At 39.3% G+C, this 15,563-nt stretch overlaps 1 non-coding gene across 1 annotated transcript; it reads right to left on the reverse strand.

The window, feature by feature from the left end:
- Positions 1-11,259: 11,259 nt before the first annotated feature.
- On the reverse strand, positions 11,260-11,366 carry LOC141616089 (small nucleolar RNA R71). The gene has a single exon (XR_012530462.1). It is a non-coding gene; the product is annotated as a small nucleolar RNA R71 (small nucleolar RNA).
- Positions 11,367-15,563: the final 4,197 nt, after the last annotated feature.

Genomic DNA, 15,563 nt, shown 5'->3' on the forward strand with positions numbered 1-15,563 from the left:
GACGAACCCAGGAAAGAACGCAGTAGGTGTTGCGCCTCTTTTAAGAGTCGCAGCTCTTGCTGCGCCTCTTCCTCAGCTTCCCTCTAGTTCAATTTTCGAAAATTTGTTATAAGTTCGTTATTTGTGGGCCCATCATTGGTGCGCCTCTTCCTCAACAACACATATCGTATATTTGGTTCGTTTGATGTTTATTCTTCATCTGGACCCGTATTTTCGAGCATTCTGCGAACTGTCAAAGTACTTTATCAAGACTTTGCTTGCCACAACGAGCGAATATTCTCTGACAGGTGTTTTGAAACACCTCAATTATAATCCCCCAGCGAGAGTTCATTGTTCTTCTTGAGACATGGATATTAAACCTCAATTATCCCCCAGCGAGAGTTCATGACATCCGATTGTTCTTCTTGAGACATGGAGATTCAAACTCAAGTTTTGCCGGAGTTCGCTTGAGACCGACGCAAGCAGATTTCCCCCAGCAGTTTCTACCGACGTCCTGCTGCCCTTCAATATTACGTTCTGTTTCCCCTTGGAGTCCGATAGAGTAAGGAGTCTCAAGGAGTCTTAGGTATGAGCTCTTCTTATGGCTGGCGAGCCTCCTTACATAGTCTAATGGACTTTAAACGACCCTCCCCGGAAGTCGACAGACTCTAAAATGTTCCCGGCGACAGGTCCTTGGCTCAGACCCCTTGAGCCGACTCGCGTCGCCATTGTGGGAAATATCGGTATACTTCCTCTAAAATTCGGATTATAACAAAATTATAATTATGAATAAAACTAGTCATAAATGAATTTACATAACCAAAAAGAGTAGAGATTAAGAATCAACCTTCGTTCCTTGCAATATGGCCTAAGAACAATATCGAAATCGATATTCTCCGAATTGTTGCACCCAAAATGCTATAAGAAATGCCCTTGTTCTTGCTAGAGAGAGATCCTCAAAATTGTTATGAAAATTTTAGGGTTTTTGTGTGAGTGATGAGAGAATTAGGTCAAAAAGAATGAGCAGAATAATAATCTTGTTCTCCTTCTTAAAAACCGTCCAAATGAAGAGTGAATTAGAGGAAGATTTGTTCTTCCTCTTTTTCCTCTTATTCGGTTTTCACGAACCCAAAAATAAGGAGAAAAATCTTCTTATTTTTGGTTATTCTCAAAATGTATAAAATGTGTGTTTTATTTCAATTGTCATATTTATGTCAACATGTATTAATAAGTCTGCACACAACAGATTGTAGTCGATTTATTAATACCGGGCTGTCAACATTTTATTATGACAATTCCGCATAATATATACATTAACTATAAATATTACATATTTATAATTCGCTAATTAAATATAACTGGTTACGTTTAATTACGAATTAACATCTTAATTCGTTTAAGCTAACATTATATATATTAATTAAATATAACAGTTTATATTCAATTTACGAATTAACAGTTAATTCGTCTCAGCTAAAATTATTTAATTGTATTAAATAATCGTCTCATCATCACATTGACTAACCTTTTAGTCAAATACATGGACTAACCTTTTAGTCATATAAGGCATCAATGTGATTATATTTTCATACAATCACATCTCTCACACACACCCTTTAGGTGTGACTTTTAGGGACCAGTTGATCACCGCCATCAGTATGATAATAATGTCAAACTTCTAGCAAGCCAATCGTTATTAAGTAAACGTTAATCAATTGATAAAATACTAAGTATACCATTTTGAACCTATAAGAGATTTATATATGTTATCACACTAACTGTGGAGGACACAAGCTCCAACAAACTCCCACTTGTCCTCATAAGTGTGTGTGCGATAACCGATTCTCATATCCTAAAATTTCTCCCACTCAATGTAAAACAATTTGCAAAATCCGCATTCACAAAGGTCGTATTTTACAAGTGATCAATATAAAGTGTGGTTTTCCCGACTAGAGAGTAACTTAACTGATAAACGAATCATCATTCGAGCATGGCCATGAATTTCAGTTACAACTCCTCGAGTGGCCCTGAGAAATAACTAAACCTGATAAAGGTTGGATATTTTCTTCAACTCGAATCCAGCAGATATAAGCACAGTATGAAATGACCCAGAAAAAATCTACCTAGCCTCCTGTTATGGTCGACCATGAGAAAGAAACCAAAGTCACCCAAAAACTGCCTTAATCTCAAGAGACAGTCGATAGTCAAAAGAATCGACTCTAGGAACACAATGGACGTCCAATCCACGACCTGGCACCGAATGTTTTCAAACATTTAGTACTCCATTACGTTGTCACAATTTGTCCTACGAGGTATCATTATAACTCGCATCTGTGATCGATCAGCCAACCGTTTGACTTATGGCTCGTTGAACCCACCAACAATCAACTTCACAATATAATAGCAAGAGTTATTAGCTCATGTAGGCGATTACGGACCAAAAAAAATATAATGTAATTCAGTTCACTTGGTGGTGTTCAAAGTTGTCGTACAATCCACATGAAAAACAAAATATGAAATAAAACGATGAAGTTATAAATAGCATATGAAAAAGATAATGTATCGAATCCATAATCAACTAGTACAACTCAGGAACATGTTTAATTCCCATGGAAATAACGTGCCCTTCATGCTTATCATATGACAATGGTTTAGTGAGAGGATCCGCGATGTTGTCATCCGAAGCTATCTTGTCAATCACTATCTCCTCTTGCTCCACGTAATCACGGATCAGGTGAACCTTCCGATGTACATATCTAGACTTGTTGCTAGACTTAGGCTCGTTAGCCTGGAAGATGGCACCTCTATTGTCACAATAGATAGTGATTGGGTCATTCAAACTAGGAACAATGGATAGTCCTTGTAAGAATTGACGCATCCATATAGCTTCCTTTGCTGCTTCTGAAGCGGCATAGTACTCGGATTCAGTAGTAGGATCTACTACAACATTCTGTTTAGAACTCATCCAGATGACCGCAGCACCATTAAGAGTAAAGACGAATCCAGACTGAGATTTCGAATCATCTCGATCTGTTTGGAACCTAGCATCTGCGTAACCGATTGCACATAGCTTAGTATCTCCTCTATAATTCAATATCCAATCCTTAGTCCTCCGTAGGTACTTGAGGATTTTTTAACAGCTATCCAGTGTGTTTCACCTGGATTGCCTTGGTACCGACTCGTCATACTCAATGCATATGCCACGTCTGGACGTGTGCATATCATGGCATATATGATTGATCTTATTGCAGATGCATAAGGAACACGACTCATGCGTTCAACCCCTTCAGGTGTCGTGGGTGACTGAGACTTGCTCAATTGCATCCCAGACGTCGTTGGAAGGTTCCCCTTCTTGGAGTTGGTCATGCTGAACCTCTCAAGAATCTTATCCAAATAAGACTCCTGACTCAAAGATAACATCTTTCGTGATCTATCTCGATAGATACGGATTCCCAATATGCGTTGTGCCTCACCTAGATCTTTCATCTGGAAATGGTTCTTCAACCATCCTTTTACCGAAGATAAGAGAGGAATGTCATTCCCAATCAAGAGTATGTCATCGACATACAATATCAAGAAAGCAATCTTACTCCCACTCGACTTGACATATAAGCATGGTTCCTCGACCGATCGAGTGAAACCATACTCTTTTATCACCTGGTCGAAACGATGATTCCAACTCCGAGAAGCTTGCTTAAGTCCATAAATGGAACGCTTAAGCTTGCACACTTTCTTAGGATTTTCAGGATGTATGAAACCTTCGGGTTGTATCATGTACACCTCCTCCTCCAAATAACCGTTTAAGAAGGCGGTTTTCACATCCATTTGCCAAATTTCATAGTCATGAAAAGCGGCAATTGCTAAGATTATCCGAATGGAATGCAGCATAACAACGGGTGCAAAAATTTCATCATAATGCAATCCGTGCACTTGAGTGAAACCTTTTGCCACTGGTTGTGCCTTATAGGTATCTGGTTGCCCGTCTACATAATGCTTTATTTTGTAAAGCCATTTGCACTGTAGATGTCGTACCTTGTTAGGTAAATCAACAAGATCCCATACGTCATTCTCATACATGGAGTCCATCTCGGATTGCATGGCTTCAAGCCATAGCTTTGAGTCGGAACAGGTCAGGGCACCTTTATAGGTAGCGGGTTCATTACTCTCTAGGAGTAAAACGTCATTTTCCTCGACCATACCAATGTATCTGTCTGGAGGATTAGAGACTCTACCCGACCTCCTAGGTTCCTGAGGAATATTAACTGTATCATCAGTTGAAGGAACAACTTCCTCCATCAGTTCCTCGGTTTTTGGTTCTTGAATCTCCGACAGCTCAAAGGTTCTATTACTTGACTTGTTCTCGAGAAATTCTTTCTCTAAGAACTTTGCACTAGCCGCAACAAAAACTCGATGTTCGGTAGGCGAATAGAAGTAATGACCAAACATTCCTTTTGGATAACCAATAAAGTATGTCTTGACTGATCGCGGGCCGAGCTTATCCTCGTGTCTCCACTTGACATAAGCCTCGCAGCCCCAAACCCGAATAAAGGACAAGTTAGGGACCGTTCCCTTCCACATTTTATATGGAGTCTTGTCGACAGCTTTAGACGGACTTCGGTTAAGTATAAGAGCAGCTGACAGAAGAGCAAAACCCCATAATGAATCAGGTACTACCGTGTGACTCATCATGGATCGAACCATATCAACTAGTGTTCGATTTTGTCCGTTCGGACACACCATTTAATTGAGGTGTTCCAGGTGGAGTTAACTGTAAAACTATTTCACAGTCTTTAAGGTGTTGATCAAACTCATTTGAAAGATATTCGCCACCCCGATCTGAACGGAGTGCTTTAACCTTTCTTCCCAGTTGGTTCTCAACCTTATTCTGGTATTCCTTGAATTTTTCAAAGGACTCACTTTTATGCTTCATTAAGTAGACATATCCGTATCTACTCAAATCGTCCGTGAAAGTGATAAAATATCTATAGCCGTCTCTTGCGGTAATTGACATAGGTCCACATACATCAGTATGTATGAGTCCTAATAGGTCACTAGCGCGCATTCGAATACCTTTGAAGGAAATTCGAGTCATTTTGCCGATAAGACATGATTCACACGTGCCAAATGTAGAAAAATCGAATGCGGGAATAGTCCCGTTCTCGATGAGTTTCTTTACACATTTTTCATTTATGTGTCCCATTCGACAATGCCATAGATAAGTTTGATCTTTGTCACCAACCTTTAATTTCTTATTATTCACATGTAATATATCTGTGGTGTGATCTAAGATGTAAATTCCATTCATGGAAACTGGTTTGCCATAAACCATTTCATTAAAAGAGAAAATACAACTATTATCCTTTATTAAAAATGAAAAACCGTCTTTATCAAGTACGGAAACAGAAATAATTTCTTAGATAAACTGGGTACATAGTAACAGTTATATAAATATAACTCAAAACCACTTGGGAGTTGGATTACGTATGTTCCCTTTGAGACTGCAGCAACTCTAGCTCTATTCCCGACTCGCAGGTCCACATCACCCTTTGCGAGAGGTGTGATGTTTTTTAGGCCCTGCAAATCATTACACAGATGAGAACCACAACCAGTATCAAGTACCAAAGTTTCGAAACTTGTATGGTTAATCTCAATCATATGAATATAAGATGACATACCAATAGGAGTGACGCGGCCTGCTTTTATGTCCTCACGGTAAACGGGACAGTTCCTCCTCCAATGTCCAGTCTTGTGACAATGGTGGCATTCAACGTTACCGTCCTTGCTCTTTGCCTTGCCTTGTGAGCCACTGATGTGAACATTATTTGCACACATTTAGTCCCCTAATTGAGCCTATTTTGCATACTTTTATAACATTTCATGACCATTTTATCCGTCAAATCCTTCCTATTTGCTTTCCTAGTGCATTTTATATGTTTTGTAGGAAAGGAGATAATAAGGCAAAAATTCCCATCTTTCGTGCATATTTGGAAGCTTGTTGATGATATTGGATGGACTAGTATGAAGAGGAGACAAGAATGATGACCAAGGAAGTAGAAATAAAGAGTATATAGAGGCATCTTAGGCTAAAAAGCAAGGATGACGAGAAGGAAGTCAATACAAGAAGATATTGCTTTAAAACCAAACCAAGAGTTGCTCCTTTGGCTCTGAAAGTATGCTAGATCAAACGGCGTCGAATAATCAAGTGATCTAGGCTTTTGAATCACTCCAATAGGAGTCCGGATCAGAAAATGACGTCCGTTTTACAATCCAAGCTCAAGTCAAGCAGGATACAGCTCAACCCGCTCGGGTCAAATTCAACCCGCTCGGGTTGAAGCCCAGGACGCTCATATTACGCTCGGGACGAGCGTATTCCTGGACAGAAAGTCTTCCCTTGCTACGTGAACCATGATCCGCGCATATTTCTTGAGAGACTAGCAAAAAGGAGACCGGAGTCTCTCTTGAGACCGGCGATTCCCTACCCAACAATTAACATTGTTAAATTACTATTTTACCCTTGCTTAACCTAATGATGCTCTACTATATATACCCCATTTGTAATAATCAAACCATCAAGTTTTTCATTAGGTTAATTCAATCCTTCTTTAGATTAGATTAGGAGTAGATTAGAATAGATTACTCTTTAATCTTTCCACAAATTATACATTAATCTTTCCTTAATCATTGTTCAAGTTTATTATTGAGTAATTCAAGTTTGTTATTGGGTAATTAGAAGATTATTGGGTTTATTGGGAGATTGACAACCTTCCATCAATCATCAAGTTCTTCTATTATTCTTTGCATTATTATTTTGGAATCTCCATAGGTATAATTCTCTTAATCCTTGTTTTAATTATTGTTAATCTTTCTTACTTGTTCATCATGTTTGACTTTGTTAGTATGATTGACAACCTTATTAACATGTTAAACTTGATCATGAGTGAGTAGTTACTTAGCTAGGATTAATGGGTAATTAGGGGAAACAAACATGGAGAATGATTCATGCTTAATATAATATGATTCCATAATTAATTTGCTTGCTTGTTGTGATTTCAACTTATGCACATGTTATGTTTGATGAAATGCTAAGCCTGTGAATCCTTGCATTTACAACCATCTCTTATCTTTTCAATGAGACTTGTAAGACATAAACCAACTCGAGTCTCATTAGACCATGCATATAGTTGGATGGGGAGGATTAAGTCGACTTGTAGGTGTTGTACAATCTAATCGATTCGGCTCCGGGACCCAAACCTTCCTAGGATTGTAAGATATAAACCAACTCGATCCATCACAACAATAATTGCTTGCATCTAGTAGGAAACATGTTTGTATGATCAACTCCCATGAATCCCTTATGAACCTATAATATCCTTGTATTTTTAATCAATTGTTTACATATTTCCTTTTGTTGCTTTTTTATTACTTTTATTAGATTAGAATCATCAACCCATTATAATTGTGACAACCCCAAGCACAACCATAATTAGATTGAATAATTTGAGTAACCACCGTCCCATGGATCGACCTTGACTTACCACAAACTAGTTGTATGTTGAGTATTATAAATGTGTTTGATTGGATGTGACCCGACGACATCACCCATCAAAATGGCGCCGTTGCCGGGGACGGTGTTAACTTGATTTAGATTTTCCTACATTGTTATTAGTTGTGTCTTTCTTTGCCTTGGGGAAGTAAAACTCCTCAAGGTTTGTTCTAATCATTTTCGAGTTTTTTGATATTTTGCAAGATGGACCTTATAGATTGTTTTGTAGAGGACCATTTAAGTATAAGTTTCTTCAAAGATCTCATGCAAGCATTGGAAGCCTTGGAAGCAAGTGAGGCTAAAAATATGTATTGGGAATTGGAGGTAGATCTTTTTGAGACCGCTCTAGTTAACAAAGAACTTACTCATGCACAATCCGAATTGGTACATAACATCCTTGTGGAAGCATGTCAACCTATAGAAGACGAGCAATCCATCCTAGAAGACATCTTACAAGCTCATGAACAAGAGGAATTCGTCATGAAATTCGAAGGCGATAAGATTGATGAGAATGAAGAACAAGTTGAATATGCCATGAGAATGGAATGCCTAATGGAGATAGAGCAAATTCTCAATGAAACTCCAAAGGAGGAAAGTGAGGTACAAATCCCTACTCTAAAACCCCTTCCCCCAAATTTGAAATATGCTTACCTTGATGAATCAAAGACCAAACCCGTGATTGTTAATGATAGACTTGATGAGAACCAATTGGGAAAATTGCTTGATGTGTTGAAACAACATGAGAAGGCTATAGGTTATAGTCTAGATGACCTTAAGGGGATAAGTCTCAACTTTTGCATGCATAGAATTCATATAGAGGAGGACCATAGACCTACCATTAAACCTCAAAGAAGATTGAACCCCCACATACAAGAAGTTGTCAAAGGAGAGGTTATGAAATTACTTGATGCGGGAATCATATATCCCATATCGGATTCTTTGTGGGTTAGCCCCGTTCAAGTGGTGCCTAAGAAAGGAGGTACCACGGTGGTGACAAACGAAAAGAATGAGCTAATACCCACAAGGAAGATCACCGGTTGGCGTATGTGTATTAACTATCGAAAATTGAACTCCGCAACAAGAAAGGATCATTTCCCCCTACCATTCATTGAACAAATGCTTGAGAGGTTAGCCTCCAACAAATTCTTTTGTTACCTTGACGGGTATTCGGGATTCTTTCAAATCCCTATACACCCGGATGACCAACATAAGACCACCTTCACATGCCCTTATGGTACTTTTGCATATAGGAGGATGCCTTTTGGTTTATGCAATTGATGTGACCATAATTGGCGCATATTTAGCCCTCGAATTACCATTGTTTCCATGCTTTTTAGTGCCTATTTGGGTCATTTCTTATCTTTAGTTCTTTGTTTTGCATATTCTTTGAGATTTTGATCCCTTGGTAGGAAAGGAGTAAGAATCTTGCATTTTCGTGGCAAAACGAGGCTAAATTGATTGTATTCAATGACCAAGCATCAAGAAGAGACAAGACTAGAAGGCCTTTGTATATATCATAGTAGAAGAACAATGTTGAGAAAAGGATCCTTGAGTCCCCGAGGAAATCCCAAGGAATTTCTGAAGAAAAGGGAAGAAAAGAAGAAGAATTGACGCTGAACTACAATCCGAACGGATTGTACCAAATCCATCCGTCCAGCCCAATCCGAGCGTCCCACCTTGTAATCCGCTCGGATTCCCCCTCATAAATCCGAGCGTCTTGCCCAAGAATCCGCTCGGATTCCTCAGCCCAGATCCGGCCGTCCCGACTCCAATCCGCACGGATTTCAGTACAGCACGATTTCCATTCTTCAAGCTACGAAAAGAGAAGCCCTTCTCTCAGAAAATACCGGATTCTCCTTGCTCAACTTAAAAAGTGTAATTACTAGTTTAGCCCTTAGTTAACCCTAATGCATCCTCCCTAATTTTCACTATAAATACCCCATTAGTCTAATTAGAGGAGCATGTTCTTCTTATCAATAATTAGTGTAGTTAATATCAATCAAATCTCTCTTTAATATTGTAATCAAGTATTAATCAAGTTTTAATCCAAGTTTTAGTTCTTTAATCTCTCTCTTGTTCATCCTTTATTTTGGGTAATTGAAGATTATTTGGGTTATTATTGGGAGATTGACAACCTCTCAATCTAGGATTCAAGTACTTCTATTATTCTTGCTTTATTATTGGAATCATTAGTATGTATAATCTCTTAATCCCTTTTTAATTATTGTTAATTACTTTCATTTATTCATCATGTTTCATTATGTTAGTATGATTGACAACCTTTCTAGCATGATCAATATGATAATGAGTGAGTAGTCTCCTAGCTAGGGTTTAATGGGTGATTAGGGGAAACCAACATGGGGAATGATTCATGCTTAAATTAATATGCTTTCATATCTTATTTGCTTGCTTGTTTTGATCTCAACTCATGCACATGTTATATTTGATGAAATGCTAAGCCTATGAATCCTTGCATTTACTATCATCTTCTATCTTTTCAATGAGACTTGTAAGACATAACCCAACTCGAGTCTTATTAGACCATGCATGTGTTGAGTAGGGAAGACTAAGTCGACTTGTAGGTGTTGTACAATCTAATCGATTCGGCTCCGGGACCCAAACTTTCCTAGGATTGTAAGATATAACCCAACTCAATCCATCACAACAATAATTGCTTGCTTATAATTTGAGAACATGTTTGTATGATCATATCCCATGATTTCCCTATGAACCCATGACACCCTAGTGCTTTTAATCAATTGTTTACACCCCTTTTTATTCATCTTGCTTGTTTATTTTCATTGTTATTCTAGTTTAGTGACCTTCTACATCAACCCAATTTGTGACACCCTTAGACACTACTAGTTACAATAGAATTCTCATTTCAATACCCGTCCCTTGGGATCCGACCTTTACTTGCCTCTTTACTAATTGTAGAGTTGTTTGTGAAGTATAAATTGTGTTTTGTATCGACCATTGACCAACGACCACATATGCTTAATTGTGAACACGAAATGGCCTCGATCAAAAATGGCGCCGTTGCCGGGGACGGTGTTTAATTGATTTAAGATTTCTTTTATTGTTATTAGTTGTGTCTTTTTCACCTTGGGGAAGTAAAATTCCTCAAGGTTTGTTCTAATTGTTTTCGAGTTGTTTGATATTTTGCATGTCTAGAAGGTTACAAAGAGATTTGTTACCTTTTGACCGTGAAATCTAAAGAACCTTGACGAATAATAGGAGACTTGTTAGGAGGAATTTGAGAGGTGTTGGTGAAGTTGTTCAACCCACTAGTGAGTTTGTCAATCCTTTCGCAATAGAAGGAGAAGAAAACCCATTAAACAATACCACACAAAATCCACCTACAATGCCTCAAATTCTCGTCACACTATATACCCACCGAGGAGGATCTACCAAATGGTACTCCTACACCGCAACATCTCACCGGTAATTTTATTGCCAAGTCCGCCTTCATCCAACTAGTTGAGAGGAGCCAATTCGGGGGAATGCCTAGTGAGGACCCTCATTCTCATATGGAAACCTTTTGCGATTATTGTGAAGCTATCTCTCAAACGGGCGTGACTCAAGACCAAATAAGATGGGTCTTATTTCCTTTTTCGTTAATCTGCACCGCAAAGCAATGGTTGAAGGGCCTTGATAAGGCCACCCTTGGAATAGATTCTTGGAAGAAGTTAGCTCTAGCTTTCTACAAAAAATTCTACCCACCGGAAAAGACTAACATTCTAAGAGCTCAAATTACGGGTTTTAAGCAAAGGGATGAAGAATCTTTGTATGAAGCTTGGGAGCGGTTCAAAGGTATTTGTCGCTCATGTCCTCACCATGGACTTAGCGAATGGTTTTTAGTGCAACAATTTTGGAATGGTTTATATGAAGATTCAAGGAACATTCTCAATATGGGATCAAATGGAATGTTCACCGAAGTTGATGACAATCAAACATGGAACAAGATTGAGGAAATGGCGGTCCATAATTCACAATATAGTAGACCTCGCAAGGCTACTAGAGGAGGAAAGTATGAAGTGGACTCCGTTACTCAATTGGGTGCTCAACTTAGTGCTCACATTGACACAATCAACTTGAAGTTTGAACAAGCTATGGCTAGACTTGAGGAAAACTCAAAAACATCAAAGCATCATGTCAATGCCATGACGGCATCCTCATCAATCCCAAGCGGGATATGTGAGAATTGTGGAACTTTGGGTCATGACTCAAGTGAGTGTAGGGGAACAACCGAACAAGTTAATGCTTTCCAAGCTTACAAAAGTGGTACCCCTTATTCAAATTTTTACAATGAAAACACCAAGTTCCATCCAAATCTCTCATACAAAAGCCAAAATGTTCAAAACCCTCAAACAACATACACTCCACCACCCATGAGAAATCAAAATCAAAGACCCTTTTACAATCAAAACCAAGGTTACCAAAATCAAAATCCATACAATCACCAAAATGACCAAGGTTTTGATGTCCAAAAAGCGGTCCTCCAAATGCAAAAGAATCAACAAGAATTTTTCACCCAAATGCAAAAAGATAGCCAAGCAAAAGACACCACCATCAACAACATTCTAGCTCACACCAAGATGTTGGAAACACAATTGACTCAATTAGCATCTTCTAGCTCTCAAAGACAAAGGGGCAATTACCACCTCAAAGTAATCCCCCTAGACATGAAACGGTTAGTGCCATTCACTTGAGAAGTGGTACAAGATATGAAGCACCGAAGGAGCAAGTTGAGGATAAAGTTGTGAAAGCTAGTGAAAAGGAAGAAATTGTGCAAAACTCCAAAGAAGGAGAATCATCAAAAGAAGAAAGTTCAAAGAAAAATGAAGACAAAGCCAAAGAAAAGGAGCCCATTGTGATTAGACTTCCTTTTCCAAGTCGTCAAGCCAAGCCCAAATTTGATGATCAACTTGGAAAGTTCATGGAAATTGTGAAGAACTTAGAAGTCTCAATTCCTTTCACGGAATTAATCAATCACGTTCCGGCCTATGCAAAGTACATGAAAGATATCCTCACAAAGAAGAAGTCGATCCGGAAACTTGAGACTATCGCCTTTACTAAGGTGAGTAGTGCAATACTTCAAGGGAGTTCACCTCCAAAGTTAAAGGATCCGGGAAGCTTCTTAATACCGTGTACCATTGGCGATACGACGATCAACAAAGCCTTATGTGATCTAGGGGCTAGTGTGAGTGTCATGCCGTACTCGGTGAGTAAAAGGTTGGGAATGGGAGAGCTTAAATGCACCAATATCACTCTTCAAATGGCCGATAGATCGACGAAGACACCATTAGGGATATGGGAAGATGTCCTCGTGCGAATTGGGAAGTTTTTCATCCCGGTGGACTTTGTCATTGTTGATATGGAGGAAGATTCCAACATTCCAATCATCTTAGGAAGACCTTTCCTACACACCGCGGGTGCGGTGATTGATGTGAAACATGGAGAGCTCACTCTAGAAGTGGGAGATGAAAGCATAACTTTTAATCTTGACAAGACCATGAGAGCTCCTCATTTGCATGAGCCATGTTTCATGATTGATCATTATAGCCGGAAAGATGAAAGGAAGAAATCGGAACTCCAATGGAGGAAGAAAATTGAAGATGCTCCATTCAAAGAGCAAGTGAATTGTGACAAGGAGAGCTTGCAAAGCTCATCAAAATCAACCAAGGAAGAAGAGGATGGCCTCATTGGCCAAGAGAAGAAATTGGGAGAGTTGTCTCCATCTAAGCAAGAGATTTTCAATGAACAACTCAATGAAGTTTGTGGTCTTTGGGACGACGAATTTGAAGGGATCTTTAATCCCTACATTGGGCATGCCATCGATCATGATCAACAACAAGGGCCACGGTCTATTGAGGACATCTACCATAACAATGAACAAGCTTTTGATTACTTTTTCAAGGTGTTGAGCAACATCAACCACACCTTGAACATGCCCCCTTGACATCTCATCAAGAATGAGAGTTTGGTGGAGTCCTCCCTAAACCACCACTTGTAAATATTTCTAACTCCCTAACTTACATTTCAATTCTTGTATTGCATTTTTGTCATTTTTGGATTTTTATTTACTTTGATCAAAATAATTGTCATGTAAGAGAGAAGTGAGGGAGGGACTAACAATTTCAATTGATGTGTAGTGCTTTACCTTAGTGTGGGGATGGGAATTGCCTAGGCTATCCATGCCTTAGTAATGCCCCCACAACGAAGAACACAAGAAATGAAGAAGAATGGAAGAATGGTAAAGGGAAATGCATTGTGCGCGAATGGAATGAATCCGGGTACAAAGGACCAAAATCCGAGCGGATTACTGCTAATCCGCCCGTCTTCAACAAATCCGAGCGTCCTGCTGAGAAGACGCCCGTCCTGAGCTGAGCTGAAATTGAAAATTTCTTGACTGTTGAAGAATCCGAGTGTATTTCTGGAAAGACGCCCGTCTCCCAGAATCCGTCCGTCTTTTATACAAGACGCCCGTCTTGCAGCTGAAGAAAACAAAGAAAAATCTCTGGACTGAAATCCGTCCGTCCTTCAGCAAATCCGCCCGTCCCTCAACAGAAGAACCCGAGCGGATTCCCCAGAATCCGCCCGTCTCTAGGCGGGATTTTGAAAATTTTGAAGCTGCAGAATCCGCACGGATTGCGCCCAATCCGCACGGATTGCGCCCAATCCGCACGGATTGTCCCTGCGTTTTGAAATTGTCGACTTCTTTATAACCCACCCCACCTTCATTCATTCATTCATTCATTCACAAACACTACCCACAACATCAAAACCCTCATCCTCTCCTTCACAAAAACAAAAACCCTCAACAAAATCCACCAAAATCAAATCAAACCATCCTTCAAACAACAAATCAATCACTCCATCTTCAATAACAATCAAAACCAAGAACAAAATCTTCAACCTTTGAGTCGATTTTTGATTTCATAAAGGCAAAGCCTTTCACCTTCAAATCGATTTGGGCATTCTACAAATTGAAGATTTTTTGATTCTTTTCTTGGTTAGTTCATCAATGGCAAGGACAAAGGGAGCAACAAAGGCACCAAAGGCAAAGGCTCTCTCTCAAAGGCAAAAAGCTCTCCAAACAAAGAAAGCTTTGGCAATGGTGGTAGCAACACCAAACTTGGAAGTGCAACAACAACAACAAACTTCTATGGGAGCATCACCTTCTACTCCGGTAATCGATCAACTCTTGCATTATCCGGAGGTAACTTTTATTTCCGATACGCATAGAAAGACATTTGCCAAGTTTCCTTTGTAATCAATTCAAACCACCAAATTCATATGTAAAGATGCTTTGGAAAAATTGGGTGTTCTTGAACAAACAAAAGCCTTTTTCAATGCCATGGGTTTGAAGAAATTGTTTGAAACAAAGGAAGTAACATACCCCTCCCTTGTCTTGGAATTCTTAAGTTCTTTAAAAGTGACAAAAGTTGAGAATAGGGAAAATCTTGAGTTTCGTCTAGCTAACACTAGTAGACGCATTACCTTTTCGGAATTGGGTGAAATTTTGGGTCTTAGCGATGAAAAGAAATATCATAAGCAATATGGGAAGTATGACCCCGAGCCTCTTTGGGAGGCAATCTCCGGGAAGAAATTTGATGATTTTCATGCTTGTCGTGCTCTTTTGGTCCACCATCCGGGCATAAGAGTATGGCACAAAGTTGTGGGAAATACCATAATTGCTAGGAAAGACACCAATCATTTCACAAGACTTGATTTGATTCTCCTTGAATCGGCTTTGAATATCGGAAGAATCCATACCAAGCCTTTCAATTCTTTGAGGCTATTGGTTGATAGATGGCTCCATGTTGATAGTGGGAAGAAGGGTACAACCGTTATTGTTAATGGCGGCCTAGTCACGGTCCTAGCCAAGCACTTTGATCCTAATTTCAATAAGGATAGCAAGTACAAGGCAAAGGAATGTGGCCATCTTATTGATATGTCTATCATGATTAACAAGTTCAAGTGGGTTGCTCACAATCCCCTTGACACCAAGTATGGGTGGCTTACTAGTGAGGCTCGA

The sequence above is a fragment of the Silene latifolia genome, chromosome 11 (genome assembly GCF_048544455.1).
Source record: "Silene latifolia isolate original U9 population chromosome 11, ASM4854445v1, whole genome shotgun sequence".
Classification (NCBI taxonomy): Eukaryota; Viridiplantae; Streptophyta; class Magnoliopsida; order Caryophyllales; family Caryophyllaceae; genus Silene; species Silene latifolia.